Consider the following 21,086-nt stretch of genomic DNA (forward strand, 5'->3'; position numbering starts at 1 on the left):
GTGGAAGAAAGAGTTTCTTCTACAGAAATAGGGCAGTTTGAAAGAGGAGTGGGTTGGAGGGAAGGGGAAGATAACATGCCATGTGTTTAAAATACTGCTTGATTGCCTGCAGTATTTCCAGTCTGAAATGTCCAGTAAGCAACTGGTGATTAGTTAGTGACTCTCAGGGGACCTGATACATAGGTGTGTGAGTTACCTGCATAAAGATAATTAAACACATGGGAGTTAATCAGGTCATCAAGAAGGAACATAAAGAGAGAAGAGGACCCAAGATAGAATCTTGAGAAAGAGCCACAATTAGAAGACATGTGATGGATGATGATCCAGCAAAGAAGACTAACCCACTAAGTACATAGCAGGAACACCAGGATAGGGTCATAACAACACCTAGAGAGTATAGAATGTTCTAGAGAAGTTGTCCAACATTTTCAACTACAACAGATAAAGAAGGATGAGGACTGTTGGAGGGGACATTTCAACTGAGTTTTGAAGAAATAAAGCAAAGAAGTGAAGGAAAGATAATTAAAAAGACAACGAAAATAACATGATGCAGGAGGGAAATTTATAGTTTCTTGGCCAATTCAAATAATTTATGGAAAACAGGATAATTGAGGCAGGATAGAGTGCCATATCTGAAGTCAGGAAGACCCAAATTCAAATCCGACCTTAAACCCTAGACAAGTCATTTCACCTCTCTCTGTCTCAGTCATAAAATGGAGATATTGATAGCAAGAAACCTACTAGGTCACCAAGAGACTCAAATGAGAGCTTTGTAAAGTATGTAGCTTTGTACACAATCAGTACTGAAAAAACGCTTGTGTCCTGCCTTCCTTCCCAGAAGGGGAAGTCTTAGAATCAAGGAAAGCCTAGACTCAAAACCCACCTCAATCACCTAGGAGTTGTACAAATTTAATGTCATTCATCTTCGCTTTCTTTATTTCTTACTGTGAGGAAGGACCATTTTACAACAGGACATAAGACTGAGACTCATGTTTGAAATGGCACCCAATGATGGTGAAGGTAATTTCATTCCTAAGGAGCCTGCCTAGTAACCAACCAGACACTCCCTTTTGGGATAATATCTATAGCATTTCTCAAGGTTGTTTTCAAGATCAAATAAGATAGTGCCTGTGGGTGAGGTTCAAAGATGAAGCTGCTACTTAAACATCACTTATAACAACTTCATAAATGTTAAGGAAGTAGAAATAGCACCTACTTAGATGGTCTGGTTTTCTACTCTATCATTCAAATAGAATTTATTAAGTGCCTACTATGTGCAGGTACTGCATTAAACCATGGTTGCAATGAGGGATCAGAAAACTTCATTATTGTATGATCATTCTAAGCCTGCTTCAGTCAAATCCCATAAAGGGAACTTTAGCTGATTCCTCTATTATTATGTTATCACTGACTCATTGAGAGAAAAAAAAAATCAAAATACTTGGAGGATGCTATCTTCAAGCTCTGACATTTAGGATCGGGATCTGAAATAAGACTATCTGAAAGGCCATCACCACCAGGAACTTTGAAGAAACATGCACAACCTCCCTAGATAGATAGATGCCCTTCTTAGCACCAGTTAGTCCTTCAGGGTCCCTGTTTGGTTTTCAATCTTCTGCTTCTCAATCCAAGGATGAGGCTAAGTCTTATTATATAGTGTGAATGACAATTCATCTGAGTAATAAGCTAAAATAGGAAATAAAGAACCATATTATATATATATATATATATATATATATATATATATGTATATATGTGTGTGTGTGTGTGTGTGTGTACACACACACACACACACACACTAAGACCTTCCTCAATCTGATTTCCACCCATTTTTTTAAACCTTATTTCCCATTACTACCCTTAGTGAATTCAACCTTACTATGTAGATGACTAGGCTGTTTTTTTTATTTTATTTATTTAAGGCAATGGGATTAAGTGACTTGCCCAAGGTCACACAGCTAAGCAATTATTGTCTGAGGTTGGATTTGAACTCAAGTCCTCCTGACTCCAAGGCAGCTAAGTGTTCTACCCACTTCACCACCTAGCTGCCCCCTACTAGGCTATTTTCATAAGTCAGTACCTGACCTTTTATTTCCATGCATTTGCACAAATTATTACTCAACTATGGTATGCCTTCTCTCCTCATCTCTACATCACAGCAATATAAAATGCAATTAATTTGCTAAATCTTCTATGAAAACTTCCTCAGTCTCCTTTACTCCATTTGTTAGTACTATCTCTTTCCCTCTTTCCTTAATTTCTGTTCTATATAACTACACACACACACACACACACACACACACACACACACACACACATACACATGTACACGCACACACACATGCACACACGTATGTGTGTCTCCAGTTGAAAATAAATTCATTCAAGGCAGGGCAAGTTTTAGTTGCTTTTCTTTTTAATTTTTGCATCTCTTACCCCTTTTAAGTGGGAACTTAAGAGGTCAAAAGTTTGTGGCAGATGACAGTTCTTGTGATGTCCTAGGAGACTTTCCTACCTCTTACCAATTTAATTATGTTTTTTCCTCCTTGAAACTACTTTATTCAATCAAGAATTTACTACCCTGCAAAATTCAGCACATACTGTCAGGGAAAAAGATGGATGTTCAACAAAATAGAGGACTTCCAAAATTTCCTGAAATAAAGATCTGAACTGAACAGGGAATTCAATCACCAAATAAGGACTCAAGAGATCAATAAAAAGGTCCATGAAAAAGGGAAGGAGAATACAAAACAGAATTTAATTAAGACCATCAAATTATATACAACTCTAAAAGGGAAGATATAACAGCCAAGAATTGTACTTCTCTTAGGATATTAAAAGCCTTGAATATGATTGAAAAGATTGGATTAAGAGGATATGGGTAAGAGGTCCAGGATGACATCACTAGATTTGAGACAAAAATGTCTTGGTGAAAAATAGAGGTGTTTATTCTAAACTTAGGTATTTCATTTTCCTTTGACCTGTTCTAATTCTGCTGTGCTCACAAAGTTTAGCACTTTCTCTAATGAGGGCATCAGAAACTGGACAGTCCTGAGTTGGTGTCTCCCATTGTTTGCAAACAATTATAAAGTTCTTAAGTGATACATTAAGAGCCTCCCAGTACTTACAGAAGTTAATTAAATAAAGGTTGCATTAATCCATAATTTACTCAACAATGGAAGACATTCCCTGGGAGTGGGGGGAGGGAGAGAAGTGAGATTCTTATAGTTAATTAAAATGGGATTAGACTTAATCCACACTTTACTTAACAAAGGTTTAAATACCCAGGGGTGGGAATGGAGGGCTGTGAGAAAAAATGTGCTTGGGAGGAGGGTTACTGAAATGATTTGGCTTTGGATGACACTTTGGCTCCTGAGGATTGTATGTCCTTGGAGGATATCTAAAAGGAGGGTAAGGTAAAAATGATTATAATTTGATAAAATTCAAAATTCTTGAAAAGTTTACTTCTAATGAGACAGAAGAGGGGAGGGTATTTAGTGACTTTGAAGCACTGCTACTTATCAAGCAATTGATCAGTCAATTTGAGATGGTACTTTGATAACACCTTGAGTTTATCAAGGAATTAATCAACCTGGGATTGATGATTATACATTAATAGTATTTGAGAGAAGAGGCACAAAGATTTATAATTTACAAGTGAAAGAAGGGAGGGTATGAACACAGAATAAATTCTATTCAATATATTTTACTCATAGAGGGAATAAGTTACATTCCCACTTGGATTTAAAAATCTATCCTACTCTATAATGAAGGAGTGGTGGGAGAAGGGAAAAATAATAGACTAAAGGACTGAGAAAAGAGAAGGCAAAGATAAATGAAAATAAATTGAAAATAGAATTTTAAAAGAAAAGTTAAAGGGCACCTCATCCTATCAGATTGGCCATGATGAAAAAAAGGGAAAAGGATCAATGTTGGAAAAGTTGTGGGAGGATTGGGACATTGATGCATTGCTGATAGAATTGTGTGAATGGATCCAACCATTCTGTAGAGCAATATAGAATTATGCCTTAAGAGCAATAAAAATGTTCATAGCCTTTGACCCAGGAATTCCAATTCAAGGTCAATATTTAGAAGAAATTATGAAAGATGGGAAAAGTCCTTCATGTCCCAGAATATTCATTGCAGCTATTTTTGTAGTGGCAAAGAATTGGAAATTGAAAGGAAAAGTTATGGTATAATGAATACTATGGAATACTGTTGTTCTATAAGAAACCATAAAAGATCATACTCTGGAGAAACGTGAAATGAATTACAGTACCTGATGCAGAGTGAAGGGAGTGGAACTAAAAGAACAATGTACACATTAACAACAACATTGTGAGATGAACATCCTTAATGGAAGCAGTTCCTCTCAGTATTTCAGAGAGCCAGGACAACCATGTTAGACTGGCTATGAACAATGTTATCCCCATCCAGAAGAAGAAAAAGAAAACAAAACAAAATAAAACAAACAAAAAAATAGCTCTTCAGAATCTGATGAACACTTTATAAAAATTATCTTTTATGTATTTCATTCCCTTAATCCTAATTCCTCATAATGAAAATGACTAATCTGTAAACATGTTTATCAAAAATATGTACAATGCTAACCTGACTATTCACCATTGAGGGGAGTGGGGTGGAAAGGGAAGGTGGAAGGATATTTTGTAACTTAAAAATATACATGTACATATAGATAAATATAAATAAATAAAAAGGGGAAAAAAGAAAAAAAAATAAAGGGGAAAGGAAGTAAATCTTTGATGAGGAGAAATAAGAGGAAAGGACAGAGAAAAATATAAATGGCCACTTAACCCCATTGCCTTGCAAAAACTAAAATATATATATATAGGAAAATATAGTATATGAAAGGTAATACCGAATTATTAATGTTACTTAAATGTGAATGGGTTGAACTGTCCAATAAAATAGAAGCAGATAAAATGATGGATTAAAAAGCAAAATCTTAAACTAAATTAACAGGAAACACATTTGAAGCAAAGAGATACACACAGGATAAATATAAGAGGGTGGAGCAAAATATATTATACTTCACCTGAAATAAATAAAATCAGGAGTAACAATCCAGTTATCAGATAAAGCAAAAGCAAAAATATATATCATTAAAAGTGATAAGGAAGGAAACTACATCTTCTTCAAAGGCACTATGGTTAATGAAGCTATATCATTATTAATCATGTATTTGTTATAGCAACCAAATTCCTAGAGGAAAAACTGAATGAATTACAAGGAGACATAGACAGCAAAACTTTAATAATTGGAACCTCAAACTCCCTCTCTCAGAACTAGATAGATCTAACCACAAAATAAACAAGAAAGAAGTTAAGTTAGATATAATAGACCTCTGGAGAAAATTTAATGGGGATGGAAAAGAATATACCTTTTTCTCCGCAGCACATGGCACCTATACCAAAATTGATCACGTAATAGGGCATAAAAACTTTATAATCAAATGCAGAAAAGCATAAATAATAAATATACCATGATGTAATAAAAATTACATGTAATAAAGCATCATGGGAAGATAAACCAAAAACTAATTGAAAACTAAATGACTTAAGTTTAAATAATGAGTGGATCAAAGAGGAAATTGTAGAAATAATCAATAATTATATCAAAGAAAATGATAATAATGAGATATTATATCAAAATTTATGGGATGCAATGAAGGAAATTTTGAGGGGAAACTTTATATCTCTAAATGCTTATACGAGTAAAACAGAGAAAAGGGAGATAAATGAATTGGATGTGTAACTTAAAAGTCTGGGAAAAGAACAAATGAAAGATCTCCAATTAAATACCAAATTAAAAATACTGAAATCAAGGGAAAGAATAATAAAATTTAAAGCAAGAAAACCAAAACTAAGAATTTTTTAAAAAGCCAATAAAATAGATGAACCCTTGATTAATCTGATTTTAAAAAAGAAAGAAGATAATTAAATTTCCAGTAACAAAAATGAAAATTATGAACTAACCCCTAATGAAGAGGGAATTAAAGTGATAATTCAGAGCTATGTTGCCAAACTGTATATCAATAAATATGATGAAATGACTGAATATTCACAAAAATACAAACTGCCCAGATTAACAAAAGAGCAAATGACCCCATTTCAAAACAAGAAATTGAAGAAATCATAAAAAATTCCCCAAGAAAAAGTTTTTAAGTTCAGATGGATTTACGAGCGAATTCTACCAAACATTTAAGGAACAATTAATTCCTATTCTACAAAAACTATTTTTAAAAAAATATAGGAGAAGGAGGAGTTCTGCCAAATTCCTTTTATGACACCAACATGGTGCTGATAACTAAATCAGGATGAACCAAACTAGATAAAGAAAATTATAACCCAATCTCCCTAATGTACATTGATGGAAAAATCTTAAATAAAATTTCAACAAAGAAATTATAGCAAATTTATATGAGGAAAATATACCATGATGAGGTAGCATTTATATCAGGTAGGCAGGAATGGTTCAACAGTAGGAAAATACTCAACATAATTGAACATAATAAGAGCAAAACCAATAAAAATCATATGATTATCTCAATAAATGCTTTAAAAGCCTTTAATAAAATACAACATACATTAATGTTAAAAGCACTAGAAAGTTTAAGAATAAATGGAATTCTCCATATAATAATATATAGTATCTATCTAAATCATCAATAAATATATATAATGGGGATAAATATGGAACATTTCCAATTAGATCAGGGGTGAAACAAGGATGCCCATTATTACCATTACTATTCAATATAGTCTTAAAACATTAGCTTTGGCAAAAAGAGAACAAGAAATTGAAGAAATCAGAATTGGCAATGAGAAAACAAAACTTTCAATCTTTGAAGATGCTATGACATACTTAAAGAAACTGAGAAGATCATCTACAAACTCCTTGAAACATTTAACAAATTCAGCAAAGTAGCAGGATATAAAATAAACCCACATAAATTATTTCTATATATGAACATTTCTCTATATGAACAACAGAGCCCAAGAGCAAGAGATGGAAAAAGAAATTCCATTTAAAGCAACTATAGACAAAATTAAAGACTTGGAAATCTATTTCCCAAGACAAACCCAGAAACTGTGCAAACACAATTATAAAGCACTTCTCATCCAAATAAAATCAGATTTAAATAATTGGAAAAATGTTAGTTGCTCATGCTTAGGTTGTGCTAATATAATAAAAATGGCAATTCTATACAATTTAAATTACTTATTCAGTCCCTTACCAACCAAACTACCAAATAACTATTTATTGAGCTAGAAAAAAATAATAACAAAATTCATCTGGAGCAACAAGAGGGCAAGACTTGTAAGAGAATTGATGAAAAGGAAGGTGACCTAGCTCTACCAGATCTAAAACCATACTATAAAGCAGCAGTCATCAAAACTGCCTGGTACCAGTTAAGAAATAGAGTAATGGTTCAATGCATTAGGATAGGTTCAAAAGAAACCGCAGTAAATGACTACAGTAATCTATTGTATGATAAACCCAAAGATATAAGCTTCTGGGATAAGAAGTCACTATTTGACAAAAATTGTTGGGTAATCTGGAAAATAGTATGGCAAAAACTAGACATGGATCCACATCTCACACCCTATACCAAAATAAGATCAAAATGGGTGCAGGATTTAGCTATAAAGGGTGACACCATAGATAAATAAATAGTCCAAGAAATTATCAGATCTATGGAAAGGGGACAAATTTATGACCAAACAAGAATTAGAGTGCATTATAAACTGCAAAATGAATTATTATGACTATATTAAATTAAAAAGTTTTTACACTAATAAAATCAATGCTGCCCAAATTAGAAGGAATGCAGAAAGCTGGGAAACAATCTTCATAGCTAGGAGCTATGATAAAAGTCTCATTTCTAAAATATATAGAGGACTGCATCAAATTTATAAGGTTTCAAATCATTTCCCAATTGATAAATGGTCAAAGGATATGAATAGACAGTTTTTAAATGAAGAAATTAAAGCTATGAAAATTCTTCAGAATCAGATGAATCCTACATTCGCTTTTTAAAAACTATCTCATGTATTTCTTTCCCTTAATCCTAATTCCTCACACTAAAAATGATTAATCTATAAACATGTTTAACACAAATGTGTATGTATAATATTAACCTGACTGTTCACCACTGAGGAGAGGGGGTTGGGAAGGGAGTGTGGAATGAAATTTTGCAACTTAAAAATATCCATAGGCATATAGATGTATGTTGAAAAACTTTCATAGCACGTACTTGGAAAAAAATAAAATATCATTAATAAACTGTTTTATAATTGTACATGTTTATAGATATAGATATAAATATATTGTGTATATTTATGGGATTTGTACACTGCTTAAATACCTTGAGGAAAGTTTTTTTCTCATTATTGCCTTTGTATATTAATGTTTAACAAAACACTTGGTACAAAGTAGGCACTTATAAACACTTGTTAATAAAAATAATGATAGGGGTAGGGACAACTAAGTTTCACAGTAGTTAGAGCCAACAACCCTGGAGTCAAATCAGGCTTCTGATCCTGGCAAGTCACTTAACCCCAATTATTTCACACATATCCTCCAATCCAATTCAATCTAATCCAATCAAATCAAATCAAAATAATTTATGATTTCTAAAACACTTTTCCTCATAAATTTATTTTATCTGCTTTTTGAAAAAAAACAGTGCCATTTATCTCCATTTTACATATAAGGAAACTGAAAAAAACAGTGAGGTTAAATGAATTGTCCAGGGTCACACAGTCCTTAAGGGACAGGATTTGAAGATCTTCTTAACTCCAGATCTAACCCTCAATCAGAATTCCTGTAATTGTTTTCCACTCTTGGTATTAACAGACAGGGAACTAAATAAACTAAATTATAATGGCTAGAATTTTCCTTAAACCATGTCCAGAATTCCATCCAAATTTTTGTTTTTAGCTTTCTGCATTATATAGAACTGCATAAGGAGGATGATAAACATTAATATACTAAGCTTTTTAAACTCATCTCATATCCCCAAGGGACTCAAAACTGTGTCCCAATCTTAGTCCAAAGGGCAACTCCTTGCTTATAAATTCCAAAGCTAGCAGATATGATCCCTGTTCACTCCTTCCTATACTCTGAGTGGAAGATAACCTCTTTGAATTCACAGTTTCACAGCCATTAGAATCTTGGGATCACTTCCCTAAAAGAGTGAGATTAAGCCTTTAAGGGGTGACTCAGACTTGTGGCTTGCTCTGCATTTATGAAGTATTTGGAGGTACCTACATGAAAAACAAAACAGACTCCCTGAACAGGAAGAGAAATGCTTTTACTGGTTATGGGTCCGTTTTCTTCCATCAGAGGAATGATTCCTCCCCACCCTCCAAGTAACTTCATCTAGAAATCCTGCCCCACCATCTGAGGTCATTTTCTCTAGATAGAGATTGTACACTTGGGGAAAAGAGGGAATTTGGAATCTGTTGTGTTGACCAGCCCACATTGCTTCTGATCCACTTCTCCCCAAGCTTAATCACTAAATAGTGCTTCAAGCATGGGTTATGTGGTTATTTAAAGAAGAACTGTAGTTGTTTTAATATGGTTATTGTAGCCATACATTTTGTTTTTATGAGTTTTTATATAGCCCTATCACTTGTGTGGTAATCTTAAGGATATTGTTATAATTTGTTTTATGTGTTAAGTATTATAGAGGCATTCCTAGCACCACTCTAGTTAAGGGTCTGTGAGCATCTCAATTGATTTCTACATACTCACTGACTTTGACCATTCTCTGTTACCATGGGTCCCAAACAAAGCTTTTTCTCACTGGGTTAAAGGCACACTTGCTACTGAATATTTGAGCTCTTTGTTCTTTGAATATTGCTTATCTTTGATCTCCCTGAATATTATTTCTCAGGGAAACTTCCCCTGCTGCTCACTCCCTTTCAGCCATGCCAAGTCCTTCTTCTCCCTTGGGTCTAACCCAAACAACTTCCCATTCCTATTCTTCCCATTCTATTGAAGTTTGCCACTGGGCCAAGCTTTAATATTCTCTGACTTTGCCATCCATGCCAAGATGAGTCATTTGTTTATGTTAATATGCACTTGGTTTCTGATAGCCCTGGCATTTTTTAATATTATTTTTTTGCTGGTATGTCTTTCACTATGTGCCCTTTTTCTATAAAGTAAAGAATTTACTATGGGGGACCATGTAGATGGGGGTCCTGACATCTTGTGAGTAGAATAATTATAATCTCTTTGAATAGTATCTTCCTTCTATTGGAATGATCGGAGTAGATGACACCATCTGATGTACAAGGACCACTGAGGACCACAATGATGATGATAACTTTATTGCTGTTTCCTCTCTATATATTGTGTTATACTTATTTGTTGTGTGTGTGTGTGTGTGTGTGTGTGTGTGTCTGTGTCTGTGTCTGTGTTTGTGTGTGTGGTTTCTAATAATGTACTATACTTTAAAAAAAATCCTAAACTTGTAGCATTCTTTTGCCAGCTATACACATGAAAATCCCAGTTGGCATTTTTAATAGTATTTTATTGTTTCCAGTTACATGGAAAGATACTTTTCAACATTCATTTTTAGAAGATTTTAAATCCCAAATTTTGCTCTCTTCTTCCCTTCTAACCACCCCTCCCCAAGATTGCAAGCGATATGATATAGGGTACTCATGTGCAATCATGGAAACATATTTTCACATTATTCATATTAAAAAGAAGAGATGGGGGCAGCTAGATGACACAGTGGATAGAGCACCAGCCCTGGAGTCAGAGGTACCTGAGTTCAAATCCGGCCTCAGACACTTAATAATTACCTAGCTGTGTGGCCTTGGGCAAGCCACTTAACCCCATTGCCTTGCAAAAACCTTAAAAAAAATAAGAAGAGATAGAACAAAAGTGAAAAGTAACAAAAAAAGAACAAAAACAAAGGACAAATCAGAAAAATACCCTTTAAACTGCATTCTAACTCCTGAGTTCTTTCTCTGGATGTGGCTAGCATTTTCTGTCATGGGACTTTTGGAATTGTCTTAGATCAATGTTTTGCTGAGAACTACATCAATCATAGCTGATCATTGCAAAGTGTTCCTGTTATGGTGTACAATGTTCTACTGGTTCTGCACATTTCACTCAGCATTTATTCATGTAAATCTTTCCAACTTCTTTCAGAAACCCACCTGTTTATCATTTCTTATAGCCCAACAGTATTCCATTACACATTCATATATTACAACTTGTTCAATCATCTGACAATCAATGGGCATCCCTTCAATTGCCAATTCTTTTCATCACAAAAATGTGGTATATAGTTTTATTTATTAGGTCAATAGTTTTCTTACATTCCGTTTTATCAATCTCTCCATTGAGTTTGGCATTTTTTATTTGGTATTTAATTGGAGCCTTTTAATTTGTTCTTTTCTAGCTTTTTTTTTAGCTGCATGTCCAATTCATTGACATCTTTATTTTATTCATTTAAACATTTAGAAATATAAAATTTCCCCTAAGTTCTACTTTGGCAGAATTTTATAAATTTTATGTTGTCTCATTATTGTCTTTGATGAAATTATTGATTATTTCTAGGATTTGTTGTTTCACCTACTCATTCTTTAGAATTAGATTATTCCATTTCCAATTAATTTTCAGTTTATCTTTCCAAGACCTTTTATTACATGCAATTTTTATTTCATCAAAATCTGAAAAGATTGAATTTCTGCCTTTCTAAATTTGATTATGAGGTTTGTATGCCCTAATACATGGTCAATTTTGGGTAGGTGTCATGTACCACTAAAAAGGTATATTCCAACTGAACAAGTTATGGTATATGAATGTTATGGAGTATCATTGTTCTGTACAAAGTCATGAGAAACTGAACTTTAGAGAACCAGGGACAGACTTGCATGAGTTGATGGTGAGGGGTATAAGCAGAATCGAGAGAACATTGGACACATGAACTACAGTATTGTGAGATGATCAGCTATAATAGATGCAGCTCTGCCCCCCCCCCCACTTCTTCCAGTACAATCCTTTTTTTACACCTTAATTATTTTTTTATCATCACATCAAAGTTATAACCCACACATATATCTACACCCTCTAAGTGTCTTTCTAACTTCCTAAATTGAGATGCAATTCATAGGAGTCGCAAGCATCAATTTCCTATGTAGGGATTTAGCAAATAGTTTAACCTTCTTGAATAACATAAATTGTTTTTATTTCCTATTTACCTTTTCTATTTCTTTTGAAATTTATATTTGAAGATCATTTATTTCTATTTAGCACAATTTTCTATTCAGAAAAATCTGGATCTTAAAATCTTATAAAAAAAAAAGATTGATTTTTGGTTGTAATCCAAGCTCCTTTACCTTCTGGAATATCATATACCTAGATCCTTAGTTACAGAAGCTGATAAATCCTGTAGAATCCTAACTGTGGCTCCTTGATATTTGAATTGTTGTATTGCTTATAGTATCTTCTCCCTGAACTTATAGTTCTGAAATTTGGCCACAATATTTCTTGGGGATTCCTTTCGGGAGATAATTGGTGTATTCTTTCAATGACATTTTAACTTTTGGTTCCAGAATATCAGGGAAGATTTTCTTAATATTTTCATGAAGGATGCTATCCAGAACTGAGGGGATGTTCACTAATAACTGGAAATAACTGAAAAAATTGTGGTATATGAATGTGATGGAGTACTAATTTTCTGTAGGGAAATCATGAGTGAGCACAGTGAATAGAGCACTAGGAGTCGGGAGTCCAAATCTGGCTTCAGATACTTAATACTACCTAGTTATGTGACCTTGGGCAAGTCACCTAGTTCCATTGCCCTACAAAAACCAAGAATTAGAAATCATCATGAGTGGATGGACTTCAGAAAAGCCTGGAGAAAATTAACATGAACTGAAGCTGAGTAAAGTGAGCAGAACAGGAGAATATTATACACATTAACAGCAACACTGTATGATGAACAACTATGATAGACTTAGCTCTTCTCAGCAGTACAATGATCAAAGAAAATTTTAAAGGACTTATGATGGAAAGTAGTATCCATATCCACAGAAAGAACTATGAAGACCTACTACAAACCAGAGCACATTATTTTCAATTTTTAAATTTTGTTTTGTGTTTTATGCTTTTTGTTTCCCTCTCTTATTTTTTCCTTTTGTTGTGATACCTCTTTCACAACAGGACTAAATGGAAATGTATTTAACATTGTTATAAACATATAACATATTAGATTACTTACTGTTAAGAGGAGGGAGAAGGGAAGGGATAGAGAAAAAGAATGTAGAACACAAAATCTTACAAAAATGCAATGTTGAAAAGCATCTGCATATAGTTGAAAAATTATTTTTTAAAAAGAGGTAAAAATTAAAAAAAAGAAAGAAAGCTGCTATCCAGACTGTTTTGAAGATCATCTCTTTTAGGTGGTGCAATAATGGTTCAGTTATCTCTCTTGGATATATTTTCCAGATCAAATGTTTTTTTCAATGAGGTATCTTATAATTTCATCTATTTTTTCATTCTTTTGCTTTTCTTTCACTGATTCTTGATATCTCATAATGTCCTTAGCATTCACTTGCCTAACTTTAATTTTTAAGGAATTTTTTTCTTCAGTTAATTTTTGTACAACCTTTTTATTTTTTTCCATTTGGTCAATTCTAGCTTCAAAAAGCTGTTTTCTTTAGTCAAAGTGTTTCCATTTCCAAATTATTGGTTTTTCATAATTCTCTTGGACAATTCTCATTTCTTTTCCCAGTTTTCTTTTATCTCTCTTATTTGATTTTTAAAATTATTTTTTAGCACTTCCAAGGGAATTTTTTGTACTTTAAGACTAATTTATATTCCCATTTAAAGCTTTGCACGTAAGTATTTTGACATTGTTGTCCTCTTCTGTGCTTGTGTTTGCATCTTTCCTGTCACCATAGTAACTTTCTATGATCTGGGCTCTTTTTTCAGCTTTGCCTCATCTTTTTAAAGTGGATCTCCACTCCTGGGCTACAAAGGGCAGTGTTCCAAACTTCTTGCATTGGAGGCCAGGGGTCTGGTCATTGATTTTTAGGTTGTGTCCTCTGAGGCTGGCATCTTATAGACTGTGCTAGGGTGGCCCAGCCATGTCACAGAACCCAGTCATAGGGGGTCTGAGGCTGACTCTTTGCTTGAAGCACTGGAACTAGAACTGTCCCAGCTGACCCACCGTGTCACTGTCCTGCTGAGCCCTGTCCACTGGTTCATAGGTACTGATCTGTGCTAAGAGCTTCCTGCTGGTTTGCCTGGATACCATCTACTCTCGACTGTGCTCCCCTTTTCAAGTGAGACAGATCCTTTCTGAAGTCGTTCTAATTTACCTTAAGCTGGAAAATTGTTTTACTCTGTCCTTTTGGGGATTCTGTCACTCCAGAACTCTTTCAGAAGCTTGATTTAATGTCATTTCCAAGCAAAACTGGAGAATTCACAGCTCTCAGGTTTCTCTGTGCCATCTTGGCTCAGCTGTTCCCCCTCCTTCCATTCCCCCTTCCGGGGGGCAACTGTGTAGACCTCTTAACTTTAAATCTCCTATGTGATCCACTGCTAGAACGAAAGGAGAAAAGAAAGAAATGAAATTGAATTTTAAAATGGTAACTAGCAATTACTTATAATCTTAAATTACTGGACAAAGCTTTGTAAAAAAAAAAAAATTACCAACCATGACAGATAAAAATGGGGGTATTACAGTTACTCCAAGCCAGTGGCATGCAGTGAAGGGAACTTTAGGGCACACAAGACAGAAAATCAGATCAATGGAGGGAGGGAGGGAGAGGGAGAGAGAGAGAGAGAGAGAGAGAGAGAGAGAGAGAGAGAGAGAGAGACAGAGACAGAGAGACAGAGAGACAGAGAGACAGAGAGACAGAGAGAGACAGAGACAAAGACAGAGAGACAGACAGAGACAAAGACAGAGAGACAGACAGAGACAGACAGAGAGGGAGTGAGAGAGAGAAAGAGTGAGACAGAGAGGCAGAGACAGAGAGAGAAAGGGAAGGAGGGAGAGACATTCAGAGACATATAAAAGAAGACAGGGATAGAAAAGGAGAGGAGGGGAGGAGGGGCATAAAAGAAGGAAAAAGGGGAAAAGGGAGAAAGATAGACAGTGAGAGAAGTGGAAGAGCTATAAAGGAGAGAAAAAGAGAGTTAGACAGGAAGGGAGGGAAAAGAAAAAAGTCTCCAGTGGGTCCTTTTCCCTGAAATAAAGCATCCTGTTGTTTGACATTATCATTTTGCCTCCAGAGACAGAAAAAGGAATAAAGATAGGTGAATAACTCATTTGTGGAATGAAACAGATCAAGTTTAATCAATTTGTACCTATTGTGGGAGGTGGGCTAAGGACAAGATCCTCAGGAAGGCCCCTCCATGATTCACTGAGCTGTCCCTTTCCAAAAGGTGAGACATATCTCCATTTATAAGGGAAGAAAAATAAAAGCCAAGGTAGTTATTTTTTAGGATTTTCACTCTAATCTTCTATGAAATATAGTCTCTCTGAGCCAGACACAAAGGCAAGCCAGGCTTGCTAAACACACATGGATACCAAGGGAATGGTTTCCTTAGCAATGCTACCCATATGTGTTAAGCACCCAGCTCAAATTTATTATAGTAGCGAGACAAAGACTGAATGCTAAACTGCCCAGATTATTACTGGTGGACTCACTGGAAGGTTTTACACCTTTCTGTTTCACAGTAGAGAGCCTTTCTGCGTAGGGCTCTATCTCCTACCCTACTGTACATCCCAAATCATGTCTAGCTATACTATTGATGGGGGGGAAAATAGCTGGGTAATTGAATTGCTGGAATTTCCTAAATCGTTTTTGTAGTGGTAGCAATAGCAAATCCTCTGACAGAGATAGAAGAAAGTGATAATGAAGATGTTTACAGCAGATGATATTTGCAAAGGAAAAAGTGTATCAGCAGACACAGGCTCATGGAATCATAAAATCATGGAGACGGAAGGAACTCTAGGCTGGGGGTTCTTACCCTTCATTGGGTTATAGCCCCCTTTTGGCAGTCGGATGAAGCTTAAGGATCCCATCTCAGAGTCACATGTTTGAAAGCATGAACATAAAATACATAGGATTAAAGGGGAAAATATTTGTATCAAAATACAGTTGTACTTTCCCATCCAAGTTCATAAACCCGACAATCTACCCAGAAATCTCTTGGGGATTAGAGTCCTTGATATAGTCCAGCTCCCCAGGTAATTCAGGATTCCCTTGATAGGTTATTAGTCAGTTTGTGTTTGAATCTCAGCAAAGATAGGAAGTTCTCCATTACAATGCAGCATTTCAGAGAATCTGCCTCAGTGTCAATTTCTGGAACAAACAGAATATCTGTTTTCGCTCATGAATATGCCAACACTAACTATGTAAGAAAGGGCATTGTGTTCCCTCTGTGGTTTCCTAGAATCCCAGAATGCTTGCATTGGAAAAGAGACCATAGCCCTCTAGTACCTCTTCTATCTAAAAAAGAATCTTTCTTATAACTTAGGGGATAAATAAGCAAGCAGATTTTTCCCTCTAATAGTCTTAAATAATTAGGAACTCATTACTTTCCATTGCTGTTGGTTCAATTATTTCTGTCACATCTGATGTCTTGTAATTCCATTTGGGATTTTCTTGGAAAAGGTCATGAAGAGGTGTGCCATTTTATAAATACTTTTACAGATGAGGAAACTGAGGCAAATAGAGGTAAGTGACTTACCCAGAGCCACAAGCTAATAAGTCTGAGGTCAGATTTGAACTACCAAAGATTTATCTTCCTGACCCTAGGTTGGTACTCTATCCACTGTGCTTGTTGTCTTATTAGTGAGAGTTTTCAAAACCACATGACAAAGGGATTGCTAGAGGAAAAGAAAAACTTAAAAGTTGCTTTTGACAACCAGACACATTGTGAATCTATGACTAGGGATTGTAGTGGACCGAGTTCTGGGCTTGGCATCAGAAAGATGTGCATTTAAATAGTTGTGTTACCCTGGGCAAGTCTGAGATTCAGGTTCATTATATCGAAATGGAGAAATTGAACATGATGACCTCTATGGTCCCTGCCCCTTCTCAAAACTACAATAATATGAGATTGCACTTATTTTGTTTGATGTTGGAAGGAAGAATTAGGAATGTTATGTAGAAATGACAGAAAGAAAGATTTTTGATGACCATAAAGAAAACATTTCCTAACAATTAGCACAACTCAAAAGCATTAATTTGTGAGCTGTTCCACTCCATTTTGGTGGAGACATTCCAGTTCTTCATTAGTGAAGTTGTTTTATTTAAGTAGAGACAAAAAAACTATTTAACTCCAATGATTCTGAGGAAAATGCTAGTTCCAGCAGGGAGTGGGCTGAATGACTTCCAAAATTCTTTCCAGTCCTTCAAGGCTCTCATTCTTGTTAGCAAAGATAAAATAAAAATACGAGTTTAGTAGATCTGTGTTTTCACTTTTTTTGGACAAAGTAATGGGAATTGGGTTAAGTGACTTTTCCAAGGTCACACAGCTAAATAAGTATAGTATCTGAGGCCAGATTTTAACTCAAGTCCTCCTGACTCCAGGGTCAGTACTCTATTCACTGCACCACCTGGCTGCCCCTGTAGATTAGTACTTTCCTTTAAAAATTATATCATCTGCAATGCTCCCAGGGGCATAGTAGGAGCTTTAAAAATGTTTGCCCTGTGCCCTAAATAAGAGCATGAAAGGCATGTTTTCCTGAAATTTCAAAAATAACCAACAAAACTTTTTTTGTTATGCTTCTTCTTTTCCTGATATTTTTACTCAGTCTGAACATAACCTTTTTCACTCAATTTTTAATAAGTTCTCATCATTCCTTATTATTCATTCTTGGTTGGGTGCCCTGTCAGAGAGCTTCCTGTGAAGCCACACTTATTTAGGTAAAACCTTCTTTATTCCTCATATGAATCTTTTGTAATTGTGTCACAGAATGGCTTATGTTCATTTTGAGTTATTTTACCTTTTTAAAGACTCAGAACAATGGAAAACATTTATTTTTTTTTAGTTTTTTTGCTAGGCAATGGGGTTAAGTGACTTGCTCAAGGCCACACAGCTAGGTAATTATTAAGTGTCTGAGGTCGGATTTGAACTCAGGTCCTCCTGACTCCAGGGCCGGTACTTTATCCACTGTGCCACCTAGCTGCCCCATTTAATATTTTTTAAAACATTTTTTTAATTTTAGAGAACATATTTGATTATTCCCAAGTTTATCTCTAGCTTTCTTTTTTTCTTAAAGAATTTTATTACAACATAATATTTTTTTGAGCGAGGCCCTACAATATTTCTTTCCACATAACTACATTTAGGTAAAGTTACTCAGTAACATCCAGAAATTCAAGACAAAATAGAATAAAGTTGTCTAAGAGTAGTAGCATTTAGAAAGCTTATCCATTAATAAAGTATCTCCCTACCCCCCTCTCTCTCTATCCCTTTGGACTTCACATAACATCTTTCCACAACAGTGGTAAATAATTTGTTTTATAAACATATCAGAGGGCAGCTAGGTGGCAAAGTGGATAAAGCAACAACCCTGTAATCAGGAGGACATGAGTTCAAATTTGACCTTAGATATTTAATGCTTACTTAACTATGTGGACTTGGGCAAGTCACTAAACCCCATAACCTTGCAAAAAGAAAACATGTTTAGAATCAAATAACTCATATTGCCTTTATGAACAAAAATCTCTTCTTGATCATACTTGACAAATGGTGATCCCTTATGGACCTCCAATGAGGCATATCCTGCCATTTCCTTCACAGCCTTCCTCACTTAGGGATGGTTCTAGATTTTACGTTTGTTCCCTGGGTTTCATTCTTAAATTTGAATATAACTTTTTTTCAAATTATTTTTGAATTTATCCTCTGGGAAAATAATCCTTCTTCTATAAGACATCACTTAGAATCTGTAGATGACTGTCTTTTCTTTTTCCTAGGCTAAACAACTCCTACTTCTTCAATTTATCTACAAATGGAAGGGCATTAATGTAGAGATTTCTCCAGGTTGGTGTCTCTGACGATTATCATTGACTTTCCTGTTACTTGGAATCCAGAACCAAATTTGATATTCCAACATTCTGTCATTACTGTTATTGTTTTCAGCAGAGCATTAAACAGAAGGACTATTTCCTCCCCAAACTTGGATAAAATGAATCTCTTAATATTTAATCCCATGCCTACTGAAAATTCTTATCAGATTGTCCAACAAATAAAAAGGCATATTGAGCTTTGCTAAGAATATTCCCAGAAGGATAGGGTCAAGGTCAGACAGTCACCAAAAGACAATCAGATCTTTGAGGTAGCTAGCATCCTTTGCAATTTTCCCAAATGGAGGAAACAGGAAATCTTTTTTATGTTTTCTCTGAAAGCTTTGTTTAATGATGGGATCCTGGTAATATGCTGGGTATGTTTGACTGAAGCAACACAACCCTCCAAAAGGGTCATTTGTTTTTTTTTTTTTCTTTTTATCTTGGACACTCAAAATTGGCCTTGCACCTGAAATCATCTCTGATGGAGCACCATTCAAGCCTTAATCATTTCATACATATGATACAGCTGTGGCTTGGCAAATGTAAACACAGCATAAGTTCAATTGGCAACCAAAGAGTCTTTGTGAATGAATACTGATTTTTATGTGCAGAGTAGCTTATCAAGCACAATGGGTCATTTTGCCCTTTGAAGTCCAGTACGGGGAATGAATCTGAGTTTACCAAGAATGAAAGCATTATCTTGTGGCTGCATCAGATCGCTAATTTTCAACCATCTTTGATTCTTCAATTGACTATCACTGACTCATCATGTGAACTTTGACAAAAAGCCATTTAAACTATCAAGGTCTTGATTTCCCATCTGTAAAATGGGCATAATTAAGATCATTTATCAGACACTCAGAGATGTTTAGATGAAAAGAACCATATGAGTGGAGAGGGAGAGAGAGGAAGGGGGAAGGAGGGATGTTTTTGTTCATTATTTAGACAAGATTAATTTACTCTCCTAAGTGATGAGGACAAGGAATAATATGGTCAAAGGAAGGAGACATTCCGGGAGAGTCTTATAATTACTCAAACCTGATTCAACCAACATTACAGGTATGTATATAATTCTGCATGTTATCTCATTTGCAAAAAAGGAGGATATTATCTCTTTAATGATATTAGCATCTCAAAAGAACTATTCATTTTATCATTCTATTTCCCATGAGAATTTAAAAGCACTACTCAATGAACTAATTATTTTTAAAGGAATTTAAAAATACTTTCTCTATCACAGGCATTAATTAACATATTTGGATTGTATATTCTAACTGTTTTAAGGTTAACCACCTCTAAAAATATATACCTTAATTCTTTAAGTGCCATAGTTTAAAAAATATTAGGGGTCAGAGCAAAGATTCAAATTCTCAACACATCCTGCTAATGTGCTGCTGTATGATTGGGATGAGATAGAAACACAATTGTTGCTGCTCGTGTGCCTCTCAAAGAGGGGGTACAGCAGATAAATTCTACATCATTTTAAATCTTTAACAGCCATTTAGCCAATACATGAGTGATCTCCAAACCATGAATTCTAAGCAGTTTGCAAACAGCATAGAAATACTACTGTGAGGTACTCATGGCAAGAAATTCACAAGGTGGTAATAATAATAATAATAATAATAATAATAAATAATGATAATGATAATAATAATAATGAGTTGCATTCTTCTATTAAATTAAATTGAGTGAATAATGTTCTATAAAATTTTCTTAAGACAACACTGATTGCAAGTTTTCCAATGGGACAACGAATCAGAATTAATAGAAGTTTCTACAAATTAAGTTTCCAATGGCCTATAGTTACACTGTAGTGCAAAGATGATGTTCAGGGTTAGGAAAATCTTTCTCCCCACCTAATGTTTTTCAAGCTATTATACTGGGGTTTCATTATTATTGTATGGAAAACCCTTTGGACAATAGGGAATAGACTACTTATCTCAACTCAGAATTATGCATTAAGTGCATAAAATGAAATCCAAATATTTACAAGGGGAAATGATTATA

This window comes from Macrotis lagotis, chromosome 2, assembly GCF_037893015.1.
Source record: "Macrotis lagotis isolate mMagLag1 chromosome 2, bilby.v1.9.chrom.fasta, whole genome shotgun sequence".
Classification (NCBI taxonomy): domain Eukaryota; kingdom Metazoa; phylum Chordata; class Mammalia; order Peramelemorphia; family Peramelidae; genus Macrotis; species Macrotis lagotis.